The sequence below is a fragment of the Anabrus simplex genome, chromosome 1, assembly GCF_040414725.1.
Source record: "Anabrus simplex isolate iqAnaSimp1 chromosome 1, ASM4041472v1, whole genome shotgun sequence".
Classification (NCBI taxonomy): domain Eukaryota; kingdom Metazoa; phylum Arthropoda; class Insecta; order Orthoptera; family Tettigoniidae; genus Anabrus; species Anabrus simplex.
In genome coordinates this window covers 329359721-329371349 of record NC_090265.1, presented here as the reverse complement: position 1 = coordinate 329371349, position 11629 = coordinate 329359721, and positions in this window count along the sequence as shown.

Here is an 11629-nt window from a genome sequence, read left to right as displayed (position 1 = left end):
CTCATTTCTACACAACTCCCATCGCCACCACCACCAGCACCACCATCACCACTACCATCGCAACGACCAGCACGCCCTCCATCCCCCTCTGTCCCGGTCACAACTGTTATAACATGCCATCCTTCTCCTCTCATGACTTCTTTCCTCCCTGTCTGCCCTACACCTGAAGGACCTCAATACCCGAACCAGCCCACTGAGACATCTCCGTCTACAGCTGCAGCACTGCCTTCGTCACTACCATCTACGCACGCCGCCGACCCAGCAGCCTCCGCCGCACCACCATCCACGCAGTCCTCATCGACCTGTCACACCATGTACAGTTGTGTGATACGCGGAGTGGATCCTGCTCTCTCAGCTCGAACGATTCTCCAGGAACTTCAAGCCGAAGGCGTCCCAGTCCGTCGCGTCTTTCGGATCAAGAACTCCTCCGGCCCGACGTATATGGTCCGCGTACACCTTCCAACTGCCGAAGATGTCCAACGACTTATTGCCAATGGAACTTACATCTATCGCCATCGTCATAAAGTTGAGCCCTCTCTCTCCCCACCTCAACCTATTCGCCAACATTTCAACCCACCATATTGCCACCCCAGGCCAGCTCCTCCTTTCCAACCTAGTACACCCGTCTGCACACGCCTTTCCCCACCTAGTTTCTTCCTTCAAATACCTCCAACTCTAGATATCATCCTACTCCTCATCACTTCCCTTAACAATATCACAACAATTCTGCAACTCCTCACATTCCATTTCCACCCTGCTACATTAATTTAAACTTCACTCCTAGAGCACAATTCCTATCATTCCCATCTCCCCAGCTAAGAAGACCCACCGTTACTTCACCATGAATTTTCACATCGCTATACCCATCTTCCTCTTCTATCACACCTCCTACTTCTTTTCCCTTCTCCCGGCCCGAGAGATCGCGACATGATCTAGGGGGCCCGCCCCTTCTTCGGGCGGGGAATGAAAACCAAGCAAGCAAACGAATTCTTTGCCACTCTCTCGCAAGAGAGGTGGCCGTGCCCAGCTTCTTAGCCGGGCAATATTTTTGGTAGAGGACCGCCAAGCCGGTAGATCTCTAGGGAGAGGGAACATCTCTCCATCCCCTATTTTTAGAAAGGGGCGATAGCAATAGCACGTGCTCATGACATCATCTCACGTGACAGGGCTGTGGATGGATGGATGGATGGATGGATGGATGGATGGATGGATGGATGGATGGATGGATGGATGGATGGATGGATGGATGGATGGATGGATGGATGGATGGATGGATGGATGGATGGATGGATGGATGGATGGATGGATGGACGGACGGAAATTTGGTACTTAAGAGTTTACTTGCTTTGTTTCAGGGCTACAGCAGACTATTTGGGAGCAGAGCGGTCGCTTTGAAGGAGATATTGTGTTATCCGCCGATGATGAAAAGAAGGCGAGGAACGGTCTTATTGCTAAAGCTCTGCATTGGCCTACCAAAGAGGTTCCGTATGTGATAAGTTCTATGTTCAGTAAGTATTATTCAACTTGACGTAATTTTTTGTCTGGGTCCGTAGCTAAATTGTAGCGTGCTGGTCTTTGGTCTAGAGTGTCCCGGGTTCGATTTCCGCCCAGGTGGGAGGTTTTAACCTTATTTGATTTATTCTAGTGGTTGGGGGCTGGGTGTATGTGTGACGTATTCAGCCTTAGAAATAATCCTCGGTAGGGCCCTTTTCTTTACAGACATGCAGGTCGCCTAATGGGCCGTCTACGAGTAAAAGACCTGCACCAGGCCTCCTCGGAGGCCATACGCTGTTATTATTACTATAGTTGTTTCTACGGTTTTAACTGAGGGGGGCGGGTTATATATTTATTTACTGTGAACATATTGATCATGCTTGTCACGTATCAAACGTATACATGCCCTACCATTCCGCGTATGTACTTAAGTCGGGCAAAATATTCGTTGTGAATGGCACACACACCACAGGTCGGTGTTTACATTCAGAAGTCGACCGGAAGCAAATTATGATTTTCTCGCATTTTCTACCACATATAGGCCCTAACATTGTCCCTGAAGGAAGCAGGCCAGGCATTGTGGTAGCATAACATCTGCTGCAGAGACAGTTTTCTATCTGTACCCAATTCGGGGTGTCGGAATTGCCCTTTCGGCAGTCGAATCGTTATTTTGACTTGTAACTTACAAATAAAATATTCATTTTGTTCATAAAAGCAATGGGTGTGTTTGCTATTTATGTTTCTTCCTTGCTGCATTGGTTGGTCTATTAAAGCACAAATTGCCACCATACTTACTCCGATCAGATTAATCTTACGCTCCCTTTTCGAACATTTGTGTCTGAGAAAAAAGAAAATGCTCTCTGTTCATATTATTTGGTCTGTTCTTGATATTCCTCATTAGAGGCATCATCAATCAATCTAAAGTGCTTCTCTTTGTAGGAGCTGTCTAATAACTTCTTTTATTTTAACTGGTGTTTGCGTGATTAGCGTGCTATCTTCATGTACTCAGGATTATGAGTTCGATCCCGGTGGAGGGTGGATTTTTGATAAAGAGAAAATCCATAACGCACCAATATTTTGACGTAAACATCTAGAAGTGAACTTGAGGGAAAAAATCTCTCCACTCTAATCCGTCCACATAAAATTCTCCTTTCGCTACTAGGAGTGCTCACTACTTAACTACAAGGCGTGGCCTGTTAGCGACACACACATCATAGGTCGGAGTTTTATCCAGAAGTCCACCCGAAGCAAACTTTAAACTGACCCGTAAGTCGTCCAGGTGGTGTCAACTCTAAAGAATTGACGTTTGAGCGGTAGAGATAATACGATTTTTTCTTATTATAATAAACGTTGAAAGGCTGACTCGGTGGATCAGTCGTAGATTGTCCGACTCATTATGCCATGGTCACGGGTTCGAACCCGGCCGATGTTGTTGAATTTTGAAGGACGGTCTAAAGTCTCGACACTCGATGTTGTAGTTGTTGGCATGGTGAAGATATTATTATTATTATTATTATTATTATTATTATTATTATTATTATTATTATTATTATTATTATTATTATTATTATTATTATTATTATTATTATTATTATTATTATTATTATTTGATTCGTTGTGCCCAGCTGTGGAGCGCGTTTGAACTTACGGGTTATGGACCACCGGTGAATTGTATAGTCCTAGCCGCCTGAGCACAAGGAGGGCCGCGACTCAGAATATGTCCGAGATGCCCACTCCCATTCCATGGCAACTGGTATCCCGACTCTCAGGACCACTTACTAGGCCACTCAGCCGTTGCCCATGGTTCACGAACTAGGACGTGACTACTTTAACCCACAAACATGTGGCAGTTGTGTTTATGTTTCGTAGATCTAGAGAAAGCATATGACAGGGTACCGAGGGAAAAGATGTTCGCTATACTGGGGGACTATGGAATTAAAGGTAGATTATTAAAATCAATCAAAGGCATTTATGTTGACAATTGGGCTTCAGTGAGAATTGATGGTAGAATGAGTTCTTGGTTCAGGGTACTTACAGGAGTTAGACAAGGCTGTAATCTTTCACATTTGCTGTTCGTAGTTTTCATGGATCATCTGCTGAAATGTATAAAATGGCAGGGAGGGATTCAGTTAGGTGGAAATGTAGTTAGCAGTTTGGCCTATGCTGCCGACTTGGTCTTAATGGCAGACTGTGCCGAAAAGCTGCAGTCTAATATCTTGGAACTTGAAAATAAGTGCAATGAGTATGGTATGAAAATTAGCCTCTCGAAGACTAAATTGATGTCAGTAGGTAAGAAATTCAACAGAATCGGATGTCAGATTGGTGATACAAAGCTAGAACAGGTCGATAATTTCAAGTATTTAGGTGTTGTGTTCTCCCAGGATGGTAATATAGTAAGTGAGATTGAATCAAGGTGTAGTAAAGCTAACGCAGTGAGCTCGCAGGTGCGATCAGCAGTATTCTGTAAGAAGGAAGTCAGCTCCCAGACGAAACTATCTTTACATCGGTCTGTTTTCAGACCAACTTTGCTTTACGGGAGCGAAAGCTGGGTGGACTCAGGATATCTTATTCATAAGTTAGAAGTAACAGACATGAAAGTAGCAGGAATGATTGCTGGTACAAACAGGTGGGAACAATGGCACGAGGGTACTCGGAATGAGAAGATAAAGGCTAATTTAGGAATGAACTCGATGGATGAAGCTGTACGCATAAACCGACTTCGGTGGTGGGGTCATTTGAGACGAATGGAGGAGGATAGGTTACCTAGGAGAATAATGGACTCTGTTATGGAGGGTAAGAGAAGTAGAGGGAGACCAAGACGACGATGGTTGGACTCGGTTTCTAACGATTTATAGATAAGAGGTATAGAACTAAATGATGCCACAACACTAGTTGCAAATCGAGGATTGTGGCGACGTTTAGTAAATTCTCAGAGGCTTGCAGACTGAACGCTGAAAGGCATAACAGTCTATAATGATAATGAATGAATGAATGACATTATTATTATTATTATTATTATTATTATTATTATTATTATTATTATTATTATTATTATTATTATTAGCATCATCAGCAGTAGCTTATTACCCGTTGAAAATCGACACTTACATTCAATGCCTTGTTCATCACGTTGAAAATTTATTTATTTAATTTATTTATTTATTTATTTATTTATTTATTTATTTATTTATTTATTTATTTATTTATCTATTTATTTATTTATTTATTTATTTATTTATTTATTCTAAGTGAGATTTCTTTAATACAGGTTGAGCAACAGCATGATAATAATCTTTGATTCATTCAGTTTGCAAGGGGAAGTCAAATTGTGCTCTCTCACGGATTAATGTGATCGAAGTGCGTCGTACACTGGCATTCCAAAAGTCATGGGATAGAGTATTTAAAGGTAACAGGCGGTGGCGCCATCGTACTCTAACGTCGTGGAAGTGCTCAGACCTGTATCATGCATGATCTCACATCTCGAGAAATTTCTACAACATAAAACGAATAAATACCGATATCCAAGAAGACCAACCAGTAAAAGTCTAACCAGTAATGATGATGATGAAGATAATGATGATGATGATGATGATGATGATGAAAATGATGATGTCGGGCCACGGGCAGTAATCACCTCATTATTCTCACCTCCATAGAGTGGAATGCGTCTCTTCGACCCAGGCCAAGATTCGATCCCATATATTATTATTGGGCAGACGATCGTTCGGCAGTCTAAGATACAGCGGGATCTTCTGGTCTCAGAGGACACACGTCACCCGCCTTCAAATCAACGAACCGGCATTGGTTTGTGTAGCGGCATTAAATAACGTGTCACCAATAGTTGTCACGCGGGAGCCGAGATAACGCAAACGAAATGCAGGAAGGTATGTTATGATCTTGAGCAAACCTTGAACCTATTGCAGTGACTAAATCCAACACATCACTCCGAGGAAAGGAAGAGTGAGCAACCAGAATGAAATTATGTATCAGGAATTAGTGATGTTCGAGTAAATGGAGAACGTACAAGTCAAGTTTTTCTTGGAAGTCTATCATAAAGAACTTGTACAAATTCAGTAGGGATGAAATTCACAAGTCGAACAAAATGAAGTACAACCATACTCCAACGGATAACAGTAAAACAAAAAATGATTTCTTCTCATTTTCGTTTCGTGCTGCCGAAAATCAAAATTGAAGAAAATCAGAAGCTACGGTCTGAATCACATTAATCGCGTCGGTTTAAAGGACAATATAGTATATTGTACATATGCCTGGGCACAAACTACTCATACCTGGAAAATTACACAATGTCATGAAACCAAGATCCTTACTAGGGACCAATCCCTCTTCGACGTCGGGGTAAGCACAGTGTTATTAATATTATTCAAAATATCTCTCAGCGTCAAATTCACGTGAGTAATGTTAGCAGGGAATGGAAAACCTTGTCCACAGTAAATTGATGGAAAAATTTTCCTTTGGGTGATGTGAAAATCATCTGCCTCTGTATATGATAATTTATAGGAGTGTAATTAGATTTCAAACAATGGTCGCAGTCAGTTTTCAGAAAATACTCAAAATAATGCTTGACTTGCACAAGGAGGTGCGTATGAATAACGGGTCGCTGTAATGATCGCAAACGTTCACTCCATTTCAGTCTAAATCTCTGTGTAAGTCGTAAATCAGTCAGAACCAGAAGGTACATAACTACTCTTGAATAACACATTTGATTTAATTGGTGTAAACGTCTTGTTATCTGTGCAGAGACTCGTTCTTCATTCGCTTCACAAGGTGCAAGTTAAAAATCTACCTGATCATTCTGTGAACTCTTACGATGACCAATTTATGATTTGTAACTCCTCTCTTCTACAGTTCAAGTTGCTATTTAGAGACGAATATCCTTCGCACCACCCATAAAAACTGCCCATCGTTCTCCTCTAGACTAGAGTTTCCATTATGAGGCAGAAAATATCTTTACCACAGCCGTAGATAGCCATAGTGTTTTTATTGGTAAAGCAACCTTATTTTACCTCATTAATAACCCATATGACTCCCCCAAGCCTTATTTCTTCTCCGTATATCTGGAAAATAAATAAGGTATGCTAGTCCAAAGTATTGTGATTTGAGGCACGACTCTGCAGAGGGAGGGGTGAGTATTACCCTCCTCTTATCTTTTAGATAGAAGTCACTCATGTTGCCATAAGTATGCAAGCAGGGAATGGAGGTTGGCATCTCACTATCCATCCAACACCACCTACCGTCGCCCCCGGCTAGCCCCTCCACCAGTTCCACCCCCTCAACCTGTTAGTCCAGCCCCTCCTCCAGCTAATTTCTTCTTTTCGCCACCACCGTCCCCCCACGACCTTTTCCGACTCTTACTCACTTCTCGTGTTACCTTCTCATCTGTGTTTCATATACTTGCTCTTCAACTCCCTCGTCACACCCTTGCTTAAAACTGCTCTTCCTTCAGTTCCGTCATGTCTCTCTTCAGTCATACATTAAAAACGTCCACACGCACGTCCCTTTCCCTCACTTCTACTTGCCATCTACCTGCTGCCCTTGTTCCTTCCAAACTAGGCGAAACTCCTGGCCAGGGTGAAGGCATAACCTTCAAGGTGGCCCGTACCTCCCCTTCAGGGAGGGGAATGAAAACTTAGGAAAAAATGGAGGTTGGCAACACATCACAAGCATCGACACAGACATTCAACACACGGCTTTTTTCGCCATCTTTGCTGTTGCTCTCCTCTGCTTCAACGCAACGCATATTTTTTCTTCGGCCGGGTGACTGCTCACCTTTATTTATCACCCCGCCGAGACAACGAAGCATATAGGCCGGCACCGAGTTAGAGGATGGTCTTCCCACAATGCTTTGCACCTGTCTTTCCCACAACGTTCCTCTTGTCTTCTCAGATCGCGATGTCCTCACTGCACTTCGGCTGGTCGACGACGGGGCTCAACCATTATCAGACGTACTTCTTTATTTCTACACTCCAGCTGACGTCTCTACCATCCTCAAGAATGGCGCACGCATCCACAACCATCTCTATGCAGTTAAACCTACTCCAGAGTCTATTTTGGTCGAGCTACCGGACGCCGACGACCCTCCGCCTGGTACCATCAATCTGCCCGCTGCGACCACACTACCTCCCCACTGCTCACCCCCGCCCTCTTTGTCCTTCTCTCCTGCTACTTCTATCACTGCTCTAGCCACTACCACCTCAGTTTTCACCTCCTCTTCCCTCCCTGCCACTACTGCTATTACATCACATCCTTCCCCTCTCAGGACATTCCCTCTCCCCTTCCTCCCTCCACTGACCCTACACACCCTCAGCACTCATCACTTCAACCATCTTCCGAGGGATATTCCCCTCAATATCCTCCTGGCAACTTGGCTCATCCATCATTGGTCCCACCGCCTTCTACCAGCAGTACCACCTTTAGCTGCGTCGCCTGCGGTGTGAAGCCCAGTCTTCCATCAGCATATATCGTCCAGGAACTCCGCCAGACAGGCATACCAGTGGACCGAGCCTTCCGGATCTATAACTCCGCTGGACCCAGCCAAGACCCACCTATCTCCTCCGACTTCATCTACCAACTGCTGAAGACGTTGAACGCCTCATCGCCACCGGGATCCACGTCAACGGCCGCCATCATGGCATAGAACCATCTCGGCTCACCTCCACAACTTTCATCTCATCCCCCCACACCTCGATGTAGTCCCCGGCCGAGCCCCACCTTCCCAACCACCTCATCCATCTTTCCATCCTTATCTCCTCCCACCCCCACCTCGTTACTTTTCCCCACCTCCTTCTTTTGACATCCTCCGCTTTCTTCTCACTTCCCTTCTTCTTCTCCTTTTATCATAACCTTGCCCTTCATTTATTTCCCTCTCACCTTGTATAACCCCTCTCATCTTTGCATCATTGTTATGTCTCTTTATGTAACTTCTCTTGTCTACTTCACCTCCTCGCCCATTACCTTACCCCTCACACAAACCCCTCCTTTGTCCCACAGCCTTTGCATCTTCCTATAACTCAGTGAATTATATTGTATTTTTGTAACTTCATATATGAAATAAATAAAGCAATGTACAACACTTAGGCATAGGCACACTTCCTCCCCCATCTCTTAACTCCTCACATCCTTTACCCCACTCCTTCTTCCATCACATCTCCCCAACCCGCCCGCATCTCTTCGCCAGAGAGAGGGCATTACCCTCAAGGTGTCTCGCCCCACCCCTTCAGGGTGGGGAATTAAAACATTTATATATAGATAGATATATGGAGGTTGACGGTCGGTACATGCAGAGTGGGTTTCGGCCCTTGGGTTTCGTCCCTTAAGTGGCCACTGCTGGTCCATGGTCCGACAGCTCTGTACTCGGACCAGCCAACCGAGCAGAGGAGAGGTGGCCACGGCTCTACCGTGGCTCTACGCCTCTGCATTCGGGAGACGGGGCAGGGCTGGACCTCACGGCTGGCCCCAACCGTCGGCTGTCCTGAGAATGGTTTTCCGTGATTTTCCATTCTCCTGCACTAAGGCGAATGCCGGGACAGTTCATATTATAGGCCACGGTCGCCCACCCCCTCACCTTCTCCGCACATCTCCTTCACCGTAACAAATCTCCCGACCTGAGAGACGGCGTAACCGTCTGAAAGACCCGCCTCCCCCTTCAGGTTAGGAACGAAAACGTTTAGTAGTAGTAGTGGATATTGACCCTGGAAGAGGTCGGGCTGTTATTCATTTCAGTACCAACCCAAGCCACCGTTTCTGTCTGGGGTAGACTACATTTTTTACTCACAAAGTGTACATGCTAAGGACATGTAATGTGGCGCTTTCAATGATAGCTATAACACTGTTACGTACCGAGCCCGAAGTTGAATAGGTTCCTCGTTAGTTGGCAGCTATTCCACAGACTCAGCCATGTGTATACTTCTGTACACTGCCGGACGGAGTGGCTCAGACAGTAGAGGCGCTGGCCTTCTGACCCCAACTTGACAAGTTCGATCCTGGCTCAGTCCGGTGGTATTTGAAGGTGCTCAAATACGTCACCCCCGTGTCGGCAGATTTACTGGCACGTAAAAGGACTCATATGGGACGAAATTCTGGCACATAGGCGTCTCAGAAAACCGAAAAGTAGTTAGTGGGACGTAAAGAAAATAACATTATTATTAATTTAACTCAAAGAACAATCATCATTAAAGTAATGTGACCGGGCGAGTTGGCCGTGCGCGTAGAGGCGTGCGGCTGTGAGCTTGCATCCGGGAGATAGTAGGTTCGAATCCCACTATCGGCAGCCCTGAAGATGGTTTTCCGTGGTTTCCCATTTTCACACCAGGCAAATGCTGGGGCTGTACCTTAATTAAGGCCACGGCCGATTCCTTCCAACTCCTAGGCCTTTCCTATCCCATCGTCGCCATAAGACCTATCTGTGTCGGTGCGACGTAAAGCCCCTAGCAAAAAAAAAAAAGTAATGTGACGATTTACATTTTTGTAGCTTAGTTTAGTAAACGAAGGGCTGATCTATTGTCGTTTAATGTTTATATAGCCATTGAGCAAGCAGATTTCATCAACGCTGCCGTGAAAGAGTACAGCAAGCAGACATGCATCACAGTACGTCCGGCCGTGTCCACAGACGTGAATGTAGTGAACATTACGGGCTATCCTGACGGCTGCTACGCCCTAGTTGGTTTCCAAGGAGGGGTGAGTGCTCATCTTTTCTGCTTGGTATTGAAACTGTTTTCTGAATGATTTGACGAGCATAAAAAGAGAAATCCCTGTATTGTTACTGTTGATATCACTAAAGTTAACACTGACACACACATGCAGATAATACAGCCCTTTTGATATCTCTATCGCTTGAAGTATCTCTTTACTATCAAGCAGGCCCCGATTTACAAATGGGCGGACTGGGCATTTGCCCAGAGCGCCAATTTTTGAGGGGCGGCGACAGGCGGATCGAGTAATTATGGCCTGCGTGAATTATGTCTTAAATTCATTAAACTCAAATTAATTTTACATTCCATAAATTATTCCAATTATTTTATTAGCCACACTTCGAACTATTCTAACTTTAAAACCTGATTTTAATCTATATATTTAAATTTTATAAAGGAAATGTGTCTTCTTTCTAAAATTATTTACTTGCATACAAACCAACTGCTTTTAAAATAAAAAACAGCCTGATTCTTATTTGGCTGTTACCTTTATCTGGCTTGATAAATTTAATTATGAGAGTTAACTGTATTTGCATAATGTGCTGTTTTAAAACTCATAATCTTGAAAACTGTAATATTTAATTTATAAACAATTATTTTTAGAGGAACAGGAAAACGAGCAGGGGGAGGGGGGGGCGGCTAAATATTGTTTGCCCAGGGCGCTAACTACTTGAAATCGGGGCCTGCTATCAAGTGCTCCATTTATGTAAGATGTCACTAAATGATTTATATATCAGGTGGCTCCTATTCCAATATTAATACTTCTGCCATCAGAGCACTGATTCAGTTCTAACTAAGCTCACTTAACAGGATTCAGAAGTTAAAATCCTGAACTAACATTATAAATGAACGAATTCCTGAGCCATAAACTTTCAACAAAAAGTACATCTAGGAGTTAACTATTAAAGTAGGTGATTTCAAATTAGGCACACACAGAGAAGAGTGCAGTTCATTTCATGCAACGGATTCAAAATGAGCTAGTTTTTTCTTACAATTCTTTAACTTTTCTGGAAAATCACTAACGAGACCAAAATTTGTATTTACAATTTGCAGTAATTTTATTTCGATGGACATTTCCGAGGACTTCCATTTTTATGATAAGCTTGGAATGTTGATGCGTTCAATTACCGACCTGCAAGACACTAGGCTTCAAGGTTTCTACGTGGGAGAATGGATAGGCTAGAAGAAATATTGTGCGGGCTAGTATTTACAGGACACAAACATCCTTCGTCAAAGGTTCCTTCCAGATTTTTCCAAAAGTGTCATAATTAAAAAATATTGTGATTTTTCCTGATACCTATGAGGAATACGGTATATCAGAATAATGCACAATAACCTACAAACATAATTTAATAATTTCATGTTGATTGATGCAACATTTTTTTGAGATAATATTCTTTATTCTCATGAAAATGGAAGTCCTCGGA